The sequence below is a fragment of the Balaenoptera borealis genome (assembly GCF_965194805.1).
Source record: "Balaenoptera borealis genome assembly, chromosome: 4".
In the NCBI taxonomy this organism is placed as follows: Eukaryota; Metazoa; Chordata; class Mammalia; order Artiodactyla; family Balaenopteridae; genus Balaenoptera; species Balaenoptera borealis.
The window spans coordinates 145,509,413-145,521,633 of record NC_138861.1 but is presented as its reverse complement, the minus strand read 5'-3'; the positions used below and the strand labels follow the sequence as shown (position 1 = coordinate 145,521,633).

The following is a 12,221-nucleotide window of genomic DNA, read 5'->3' as shown; positions in this document are numbered from 1 at the left end:
TTCCTTGAGGTCATGTATCTCAGGCATGTGAAAAGGCAAGAGGGAGAAGTAGGTCAGCTGATAAAAAAGTTATTCTAGACTTGCATCTAGTACTGGAAAAGAATGAATGGAAGAAATATCTCAGCTAGATTTGGGCAGGAAACGATGACTAACCAGGAAGGGAAGTGGGGTGAGGGGGAGGGAGGCCCAAGACTGGATTCCTCTCTGAATGATCTATGACCTAGAAATGTTTTCTTGCCGGATTTCCCATGGTTCTGGTGATTCTCCTGTCTTGAGGTATTGGAAGCTTTTCATTACCGAGAATATTCAATGTATGTTCAGGCCTGGGCTATATATCTGACGCCCGGAAGGTGTGGTTGCCATCAGCTGGCACAGGTTGATCATAACTCCTGGGAGATATGCTTCTTGGCAAATCATTAAATCTCTTAGTCTCTTAGTCTTAGTCTATAAAAACAGACAGAATCATACCTTAGTCACTAGGTGAAATAAAAAGTGCTGATAAAACTAGCCTATAAAAAGTGTTTTGCAAATACAGCAAAATGTTGAATTAGAATCTAGGGTCTATGGGAGTTCACTTACAATTCTTTTTCTTTCCCATGTGTTTGGAAATATTCATAATAAAGTGTTGGAAGAAAAGTGCTTTGAGGGACTTGCCTGGTGATGCAGTGGTTAAGAATCGGCCTGCCAATGTAAGGGATCACAGGTTCGATCCCTGGTCGGGGAAGATCCCACATGCCACAGAGCAACTAAGCCCGTGTGCCACAACTAGTGAGCCTGCGCTCTAGAGCCTGCGTGCCGCAACTACTGAGCCCACGTGCCACAACTACTGAAGCCCGCACGCCTAGAGCCCGTGCTCGGCAACAAGAGAAGCCACCGCAGTGAGAAGCCCGCGCACCAGAACAAAGACCCAACTCAGCCAAAAAAAAAAAAAAAAAAAGTGTGGTGAGATTATTTATTAAAAAAAAAGTGCTTTGAAAAATCAGAAGTACTGTTCGAATATAAACTGTCATTATTAAAAGGGACTCAGGGACTTCCCTGGCAGTCCAGTGGTTAAGACTTTGTGCTTCCATTGCAAGGGGCACAGGTTCGACCCCTGGCGGGGGAACTAAGATCCCACATACAGTACGGTGCGGCAAATAAATAAATATTAAAGGGATTCAAAGAGCATGCTGTCCTGAAAGTGGGTCAGTAGTTTCATTTTTGTTATATGTTAAATACTGTATGGGAATTCCCTGGCGGTCCAGTGGTTAAGACTCCGTGCTTCCATTGCAGGGGGCATGGGTTCAATCCCTGGTCAGGGAACTAAGATCCAGCATGCCGCTCGGCGAGGCCAAAAAAAAAGAAAAAGAAGAAAAAGAAAAAAAATACTGTATACTTTAATCAATCAGAAAAGTGTAAATTAAAACTTTATTCACTTCAAAAATTCATTCAGTAAGCATTCGTTGAGTACACATTATGTGTGGGTGTCTACATGAGGGCATACGATAAAGAACTGAACAAAGTGTGCTCATAGCTTAGTGGGTGAGACACTGTATAAACACAAATACTTATAATCATCCAATAATAAATATAGAATCATGATATGAACAAGGTCCTGTGGAAACACAGAAGAGGAAGTACCTAACTGCCTGGAGAAGTCAGGAGAGGCTTTTTGAACAAGATGACTTCTAGGCGGAAAGGGCTGACGGAGGAGATCCACTGAGAACAGCAAGGGAAGGAAAGGAGGAATGTTCCAGGAACAGCAAGTAGCGCACTTCGATAAGGCTTGAGTGCAGGGTGCCTGTAAGGGAGTGGCAGGAGGTGAGGTGGAAGCTGTGGGCAAGAACCAAAGTGTCAAGGGTTTTCTGAGGAGTTTGGACTTTATCCTGAAGGTTCTGCGGAACCTCTGAAAAGACAGATAGGTTGCACTTTGACGGTTGCCTTTTGGAGAGAGAATCTGTCAGCGGTGTGGAGGATGGATGGGAGACCAGGGGAGAATGAGAATAGCGTGGTGAGGAAGAGGACGTGCCGGTTCAGGACCTCTGGAGGAGGGGCAGGACAGGCACACTTCTTTAAAAAGAAAACCACACAGGTGATTCTGATGCACATTCCTGTGGCTCCCTCAATACTACCTCCCAAACAAGTAAATTGGGGGCAGTGATGGAAAAGAGATGGGTTTAAGAACTATGAAGGAGAAAGAAACTACAGGGTTGAGTGACAAATTAAATCCAGGGGGTGAGGGAGGAGAGGACAGAGTCTAGAGATGACCTGGGTGACTGGTAGATGATGGTACCAAATAAGGAAAACAGGTGGAGATGCCTCTTAGGGAGGACACTCCCTGAGAGTTAAGATGGGAACATATCGTTGAGATGCGCCCGTGGAACACCCAGGTGGAGTCACTTTGTAGATAAATAAAACTAAGGACTGGGAGCTCATAGCAGAGTCAGCGCCAGACATGTTTGAGGGTCCAGTAGTTGAAGCCATGGATAATGAGCTCACTCACAAAAAGTCTCTGAGTGAGAGAAGAAAAGTGTTAAAGGATGAAATTCCTGTGAAACACATAGCTTTAAGGATGGCTGGAAGGGGAAGAGACTTGAAACCTAATCAAAGAAGGAGAACAGGGGGAGACTGGTATCTTCGAAGTAAGGGAACCAAAAGTCTCTACAAGGGTAGAACAGTGGCGAATGCTCCCAAGAGGTCAAGGCAGCGAGTGGATCCTTTGGATTTGACAACGGGAAGGCCACTCTACGTGAACAGTTGTAGGTCGGCCGTGGTGGTGGAAAGCAAGTGGCAGTGGTCAGCGAGGCTGGAAGGCAGGAGACCGATGAAAGAACAATGGCATAAAGAACCAGGTGAGTCTTTTTTCCCTGAAGATTGGAGCAACCTCAAAATAGAAATTGAGGAGAAGGAGCTAAGAAACATGGAGGTTGTAGTTTTTCTCCTGTTGAGACTTTCTGCTTAGCACTGCTGTTTGTCCAACAGTTTCACTAGTTCCTTTGTTAACGTCTAACTTCAGCTGTCTGAAGTGAAGCTATATACACATGTGTACACATATATGTATACACACATACATAGATATACACATATATGAGCATGAGGGGAAGGGAAATCTCTCTCTCTTCCTCTTCTTCTAAGGCCACCTATCCTACTGGATTAGGGCCCTACCCTTATGACCTCATTTAACCTTAGTTACCTTCTTGAAAACCTTATCTCCAAATATAGTCATATTGGGGGTTAGGATTCAAAATAGGAATTGGGTGGGGCGACACATTTCAGTCCATAGCACTGTCAAAGCCCAGAAGTACATCAGTCAATGAATAGTCAAAACAAAACAAAGTAATGAGGTCTCTAATTCTATCACTATAAATGATTCTTCACTTCTAACTGAAGTGATATCATCTTTAACATATTTAAAAATGCAGAAAAATCCCAATTGCTTTGAGCGTATTTTTATATTTATTAAAGAAATTCATTCAAAAATGTATGTTACACTCTGTTGGAGTTTTTTCACTTGTTATATACCTTTTTCTCAGACGGTAACACTGTTCCAGGTGTCTTTTCAGAGGATCATCAGGTATCCTGAACCAGGAGAATGTGGCTCTCAGACGTCTCACTGGGACTGCAAAGGTATGATTGATCCATGCCCTACGTGGCTTTGCTCTGACACCCATCACCGCTGTGGAGTCGGGGCCTTGCTTCTCATAAAGTGGGCCCAGCCCACAGCTGAGCACGATGGGAACAGTGAGGCAGGTACGTTCCTGCGAGACAGGGAGTGAGGGGTGAACTTGGCTGGGGAACTCCCCACGGCCTTACCAAACTCTTATAATTGCACTGCCACCTATGGTCCTGTTACCCCAAAACTGGTTTCTCCTCTCCGTGGGTGTCGAGACAGTAGACACAACCAAGCTGCACATTGGGAGCAGGAAGCATTTATTATCACTTACAGCAAGTAAGGAGAACACCGGGGATCTTTCCCAAAGCAGCATCACCCTGAACAGCAAAACTGAGGAAGTGTTTTGTTTTTTTTTTTAATAAATTTATTTATTTATTTATTATTTATTTTTGGCTGCGTTGGGTCTTCCTTGTTGCACACGGGCTTTCTCTAGTTGCGGCGGGCGGGGGCTGCTCTTCCTTGCGGTGCGCGGGCTTCTCATTGCGGTGGCTTCTCTTGTTGCGGAGCACGGGCTCCAGGCGTGCGGGCTTCAGTAGTTGTGGCGCACGGGCTTAGTTGGTCCGCGGCATGTGGGATCTTCCCCGACCAGGGCTCAAACCTGTGTCCCCTGCCTTGGCAGGCGGATTCTTAACCACTGCGCCACCAGGGAAGCCCAGAGATTCCATCCTTAAATTTACCTCATTGTATACGGCAGGGCTGTTGGAACTATCATGTCTGCATTCTAGGCAGGAAGCAGAAGAAGGAAAACAAGGGACCGCATCAGCGATTTGTTCCCATTTCAAAGATCTTTTCTAGAAGGAATTCCAACAATTTCCATATATATCTTAATAATTATCTGACCACAACCTGTCTGCAAGGGAGATTAGAAATGTGGTCTTCTAGTCGAGTATATGCTCTTCAAGATAGCAAGAGAACCTGAAATCAGATTGGTAACTAGCAGTTTCTCTTACACATAAGAACTAAGGAATGCAACTTTTATATCTGAAGTAGACATGCAATAAGTGATTCAAGCTTAAATTGTGTCATGATAAATAATACCAGAGAATGAGATGGGCATAGGGACATATTCACTTGTCAGTTCTGTTGTAACCTGCGATTAAATCTTGCCATTGGGACTACATAATCATGATTAAAAAACAAACTTCTTCCTATTTCATTTGTTCTTGAAACAAATATTTGAATGTCTCCTATATGCCAGGCACTGTTTAGATGCTTGAGATATACCAGTAAACCAAGATTCCTGCCCTTGTGGAGCTTATATTCTAACAGGAGTATAGAGACAATGAGCAATAAATAAATACTTCAGAGATGAAGACGTAACATAAATTCCAGGTCTTAAATCACACTTTGTAGCACACTGTCAAATGACCAAACTAAAACCATTTACTTATACGTTTGAGATCCTTTATTCAAGGGAAAATAACCCATTGCTTGGGGGAGGACAGTGCTTCTCAAGCAGTGGGGCCTTCTTCTGGAGGGATTTTGGGCAAGATTTGTACAGAGCTTTAGAAAGAGCAAGCAGAAACAGGGCATGATTGGCCTGGAGGTTGGGAATTTCCTTGTAAGGCTGGCAAGTCCTGTTTTCTCGGGTAAGGTGAGCTGGCTAAAGCTGACTTGGAGGACAGTGTTTGGTGTTTGTTCAGTTCCCTTGACAGTGAGGCATTTGGGGTAAGTGCAGGCTGACTTAGGTCTAGATTTGTGACATGTGTAGGGTCACTGGGGGTGCCTCCATTCTGTGGGTCCCAATATATAACTTAACTTTATCACTTCTCAGTATAAATAAACTGGTACAACTTTTGGGGAAAATGCTATGAAATGGTCATGTCCTTTGTTTCATTAACTCTACTTCTTAGGAATCAGAATCTATCCAAGGAAATAATCCTAAATACCAAAATGCTTTCTGTATAAAGATATTAATCCTTTCCCCCCATTAAGATAGCGGAAAACAGGAACCAGTCAGTGATAGGGTAATGGTTAAATACATCATGACACCTCCATGGGCATTAAATAACGTTTACAAAAAACTATCTGGGGAACTCCCTGGCGGTCCAGTGGTAAGGACTCCATGCTCTCACTGCCGAGGGCCAAGTTCAATCCCTGGTCGGGGAACTAAGATCCCACCCGCTGCGTGGTGCATCCAAAAACAAACAAACAAACTACCTGATGACGTGGAGATAGGCTTATAATATAGTGTTATGTGAAGAAAAAACTATGATGCATGATTATTGGAAGAAAACACTCCAAAATATTAATAATGATTATCTTTGGGGCTTCCCTGGTGGTGCAGTGGTTGAGACTCTGCCTGCCAATGCAGGGGACACGGGTTCGAGCCCTGGTCTGGGAAGATCCCACATGCTGCGGAGCAACTAGGCCCGTGAGCCACAACTACTGAGCCTGCGCGTCTGGAGCCCGTGCTCCGCAACAAGAGAGACCGCGACGGTGAGAGGCCCGCACACCGCGATGAAGAGTGACCCCCGCTCACCGCAACTAGAGAAAGCCCTCGCACAGAAACGAAGACCCAACACAGCCAAAAATAAATTAATTAATTAAAAAAAAAAATAGTGATTATCTTTGAAGGTTGGCTCCTTCACTGTCCCCCCAACTATTTGGATACATTTTTCTAATTTTCTTGACTGGTCATCTATAAACTGGTTAAAAATTAGAAGTTAGCACAATCACTTGATTTACTTGATTCTAACGTGAGTATTTTTTTTTAATATATTTATTTATTTATTTATTTTTGGCTGTGTTGGGTCTTCGTTGCTGTGCACAGGCTTTCTCTAGTTGCGGCAAGTGGGGGCTACTCTTCGTTGTGGTGCGCGGGCTTCTCTTGTTGCGGAGCACGGGCTCTAGGCGCACGGGCCTCAGTAGTTGTGGCACACGGGCTCAGTAGTTGTGGCATGCGGGCTCAGTAGTTGTGGCTCGCGGGCTCTAGAGTGCAGGCTCAGTAGTTGTGGTGCACGGGCTTTGTTGCTCCGCGGCATGTGGGATCTTCTCTGACCAGGGCTCGAACCTGTGTCCCCTGCATTGGCAGGCAGATTCTTAACCACTGCACCACCAGGGAAGCCCTCAATGGTTTTGAATACATTTGCAAAATTGTGCAACCATCAGGACAGTAAATTTTAAAACATTTTGATAAACCTAAGAGGAAGTGCCATAGATATTAGCAGTCACTCCTCATTTCTCTGCAAATCCTCCATCCCTGGGCAACTATGAATCTACTTTCTGTTGTTGGGGGGAAGAAAATTTCCTCTGTAGTCTTAGGTTCTTCTGGCTGGTCTAAGAATTATATTGACATGGGACAGATTAACAGGAGAAAATCAAACCAAACTTAATAATACATGCGAGAGACCCAGAAAAAAACATTAACTTGCCAAAAGGGCCAAAGACCTTATTCTAAATACCATCCTCAGCTAAAGACGAAAGATGATGTTAAGGGTAGGGAGAGTCAGTTATGGGAGGTTACCAGGAAAAGCACAGTTGATAAGAGTTTGCACACAGACTCTAGAGCACAGGCTTAGTAGTTGTGGCGCACGGGCTTAGTTGCTCCGTGGCATGTGAGATCTTCCCAGACCAGGGTTCGAACCTGTGTCCTCTGCATTGGCAGGTGGATTCTTAACCACTGTCCCACCAGGGAAGCCCAATATGTGGTCTTCTGTGGCTGCTTTCTTTCGCATAGTATAATGTTTCCAAGATTCATTGACATTATAGCATGAATCAGTATTTCACTCCTCTTCATGACCAAATAATATTCTATTTTAGGGATGACCACAAGTTACTTATCCATTAATCGGTTGGTATATTTGAGTTGTTTTCACATTTTGGCTATTATGAATAATGCTGCTGTGAACATTTGTGTATAAGTTTTTGTGTGGACATATGATTTCATTTCTCTTGGGTATAAACTTAAGGCTGGAATTGCTAGGTCCTACGGTAACTTTTATGTTTAACCTTTTGAGGGACTGTCCGACTGTTTTCCAAAGCAACTGCACTATTTTATATTCCCACCTGCAATGTAGGAGTGTTCCCAGTTCTGCCCATACTCACCAGCAGTTGTTAGTATCTATTTGTTTATAACCATCCTAGCTAGTAGGTGCAAAGCGGTATCTCATTGTGCTTTTGATTTACATTTACCTAATGATTAATAATGTTTGGAAAAATGTCTATTCAGATTTTTGCCCATTTAAAAAGATTGGATTGGGAAGTTTCCTGGCCTATTGATTAGGATTCTGGGCTTTCACTGCCTGTGGCCCCGGGGTTTAATCCCTGGGAACTGAGATCCCACAAGTGTGTGTAGCGCAGCCAAAAAAAAAAAAAAAAACATTGGATTATTTATCTTTTTATTATTGAGTTGTATTGCATATATTCTGAATAGAAAGTGGTTTTGAGATATATGATTTGCACATGTTTTCTCCTATTATGTGGGTTGTCTTTTGAGTTTCTAGATGGTGTTATTTAAAACACAAATGTTTTAAATTTTCATAAAGTCAAATGTATTTATTTTTTTGTCACTTGTGCGGTTGGTGTCATACCTAAGAAACCATTGCCTAAACTCAAGGTCATAAAGATTTACTCCTATATTTTCTTCTAAGAGCTTTGTAGTTTTAGCTCTTATATTTAGATCTATAACACATTTTGAGTTAATTTTTGTATATGGTGTTAGGTAAGGGTCCAACTTTAAATTGTCTTGGCACTCTTGTTGAAAATCATTTGACCATGAATGTACAGGTTTATTTCTGGACTCTCAGTTGTATTCCCTTGATTTATATGTCTGTCATTTTGCTAGTGCCAGACTGTCTTGATTGCAGTAGCTTTGTGGTAAGTTTTGATACTGGAAAGTGTGAATCCTTTAAATATGTCCTTCCTTTTCAATATTGTATTCCAGGGGCACATAGTTTTTCAAGGCAGGAGGCTGCCGTGTCCCCCTTTGCCTGGCAAAGCAATAAAGCTCTCCTTTTCTACTTCACCCAAAACTCTTTGTCTCCGAGATTCGATTCGGCACCAGGGCAAAGAGGTTGAGCTTTCGGCATCACAAGTTCCTACCCTTTGCAGGGACTATTGACAGGGGCGCACTTCAGAGTGAGTGCTTTGTATTCGTTAGAGATGTTAATGTGAGGGGTGAGGTCCAAGCAGGGGAGCTGTGTTAGGGACGGGATGTGAACTTCAAGAGGGTTAGCTTTAGCAGACCTGTTAGCCAAAGTGAGAGTGAGGTGGTCACTTTTAGGGGTAAAGTGTAATATGTTTAATCCATAGGTGCCACTTTGTGAGCGGGGGTGACAGATGTAGCACCGGGATAGATTTTGTCCACGGGCTCTAATGCTTGAGAAATTTACTATTGCATTGAATTCCCATTCCACGTGGACGGTTGTAAGACAGCAGAAAAGATAAGAAAGAATAGACAATAATGGCCACTCATCCTGCTTCCAGTATTAATATCCCCCATACCCAGCATGGACAGAGATGTTTGCCAGAAGGAGGGGCTTTCACAGAACAGCAGAAGCCAAGTAAGGCAAGAGCGGTGACAAAGCCAAGTACTAAGCCTGTCCACCACGTCACGTATCTATTGGTAAGCTTGTCCTTTTGAAAAGTAATTTAAGGTCTATGACAGGTTCACAGGTGTAAGGCGTGGCTGGCTCAGTAACTTCTTCCTCAGGCACGCCTTCACTCTGGTATGGTGGCCCACGGAGTTAAGTCCTGTAATTATCAGGCAGAATGAGTGGTCAAGATTACTAGGTAGTGGCCTGTCCACTTGGGGTCTAACTGAACGTGTGGATTTCCAGCCTTCCAGGTTTTCAAATAAACCCAATCCCCAGGGGAGAAAGGATGTAAAGTGATGTCAGAAGGGGAAGGCAGTTCCGGATCCCTGTAGGTGTGTAAAGCTTTGATTATTTCCCCTCTCTGTAAGGTATATTTCTGTTGGTCCATATTCCTAAGGTTGGTCTTCGAGCTGGGTCCTTCAGGAATGGGCCTCCCATACATGAGCTCATATGGACTCAACCTGAGTTTTCCTTTAAGGACTATTCACATTCTCAAAAGTGCTATGGGGAGAAAGGTGATCCAGGGTTGATGAGTGTCTTGACATAGTTTGGCTGAGTTTCTTTTGAGAGTTTGATTTGTTTTACTTTTTCTGAGGATTGTGGTCTCCGAGTGTAAACCCCATTTAATTCCTGGGGCTCTAGAGACTCCTTTAGTAATTTGGGAAACAAAGGTGGACCCACTGTGACTCTGGATAGACTTAGGGACCCCAAACCAAGGAATTATTTCTTTGAGCAGGGCCTTAGAGAACTCCAAGGTAGTCTTGGTTTGGGTGGGAATGTCTCCATCGAACCAGAGAAGGTGTCAGTCCAAACCAGCAAATATCTGAAATTTCTTTGTGCCCAAGGACATTACTGTAAAATCAGTTAGCCAGTCTTGACCTGGATATGTGCCTATATAGTGGGTGGGGGTCACTCCCTTGACCCCAGTGGGGAGGGGAGGGGTGTGAGTGTTGAGCTTAAAAAAGAAAAAAAAGAGTGTGTTCTAGGTCCCTTGAATTTCTATATGAATTTTAAGATCAACTTATCAATTTCTGCCAAAAAGCCAGCTGGGATTTTGATAAGAACATATTGAATCTATAGATCAGTTTGGGTAGGCTTGCCTTTTTAACAATATTAAGTCTTCTGATCAATGAACATGGGATATCTTTCCATTTATTTAGGTATTCTTTAATTTCTTTCAACAATATTTTGTAGTTTTTAGAGTATGACAGTTTGGTATTTTGGAAAGAACAATGGCCTTGGAATTAGGTCTGGATTTGAATCCCAATTTTACTACTCAGAAACTGAGTGACAATGGGAAAGTTACATAATTTCACCAAACTACTTTTTTCATCTGTATAATGGGAGCTGCCATACCTAATTACAATTGTTGACAATTGTTAGGGTTAGAGGAGATACTGGAAATACACTCAGCCGTAGAGTCTACCACATGGTAGGTGTTAGGCAATATTATTGCTTTTGGAAAATTCCTTTTAGCATTACATCATCTCATAGTATACTTTCTGATTCATCTATGTTGCTGTTTTGTTTTTGTGTGCACCTGTTTTTAAACAGTAAGCTCCCTATTTACTCTTGTCCATTTTCTATACCATGACAGCCAGACCAATTTCCTGAAATCCTATTTCCAATTATATTATACTTTTTCTTTTTTTGGCCGTGCCATGTGCAGCATGGGGGATCTTAGTTCCCCGACCAGGGATCGAACCCATACCCCCTGCAGTGGAAGCACAGAGTCTTAACCACTGGACCACCAGGGAGGTCCCCTTTTATTTTATTTTATTTATTTATTTTTTAATTATACTCTGTTGAATAACCCGCAGTTTCACCCTGTTACTTTGTCTATAGAGTCCAAACTTCCTTAAATTTCCAGGTCTTACCCTACCCAGTCAACATTCTCTTCAGGGTCGTCTTCTCTCTATAGAAATTGGACGAGAGATTCTTTTTCTTTTTTTTAATAAATTTATTTTATTTAGTTATTTTTGGCTGCGTTGGGTCTTCGTTGCTGCTCGCGGGCTTTCTTTCTCTAGCTGCGGTGAGCGGGGGCTACTCTTCATTGCGGTGCGCGGGCTTCTCACTGCGGTGGCTTCTGTTGTTGCAAAGCTCGGGCTAGGCGCGCAGGCTTCAGTAGTTGCAGCATGTGGGCTCAGTATTTGTGGGTCACGGGCTCTAGAGCGCAGGCTCAGTAGTTGTGGCGCACGGGCTTAGTTGCTCCGTGGCATGTAGGATCTTCCCGGACCAAGGCTCGAACCCGTGTCCCCTGAATTGGCAGGCGAATTCTTAACCACTGCACCACCAGGGAAGCCCTGGACCAGAGATTCTGTGTTGTATAGCAGGGCAGAGAGAGTTGGGATGCCACCTTGGGCTTGCTATCACAGGTATCTATTCCTTTACCCTCACAACAATGCAGGCAGCTGTATAATCAAGAACATTCTATCCTCCAGGCTTCAGGTTGCATGGCTCTGTTGTTAAGCAGAGCTCCTCTTTATTGATAGTGAAGTAGCAAAATATAGACTGTCTTGGTCATACAGGTAACTGACAGGATTGAAAATGTAAAATGTTAAAACAAATAGTCCATTATTATGGGATTATATGAAATCATGTGTGTGAAACTTTTGAAAATTTTAAAGCACTATAGAATTTAAAGAATATTTCATTCAATTAAAAAAAAAAACCAATAGTCCAAAGCCAGTCATTCAGAATGTAAATAAATAAGCAGAGAAAATATTATACTGTAATTATGAATATAAACATGATAGAATAGAATCCTTTTGACTAGAGTTATCAGTCTCCAGCTGACAGAATCCAAAGCCTACCATGGCAACCAAAATTGATTTAAATCTCCAGTGTCCATCTGTGAAACCCTTAACAATAAAAAATAAAATAAGATAAAAATTTAAAAACCTACAACAGGGACTTCCCTGGTGGTGCAGTGGTTAAGAATCCTCCTGCCATTGCAGGCGACACGGGTTCAATCCCTGGTCCGGGAAGATGCCCACATGCCCGGAGCAACTAAGCCCGTGCGCCACAACTAC

General features: G+C 43.0%; 1 long non-coding RNA gene across 1 annotated transcript in view; it reads right to left on the bottom strand.

Annotated features, from left to right (window-relative positions):
• LOC309627694 overlaps window positions 1-12,221 on the bottom strand; it is a 145,281-nt gene that overhangs the window by 64,104 nt on the left and 68,956 nt on the right. The window lies entirely within an intron of this gene.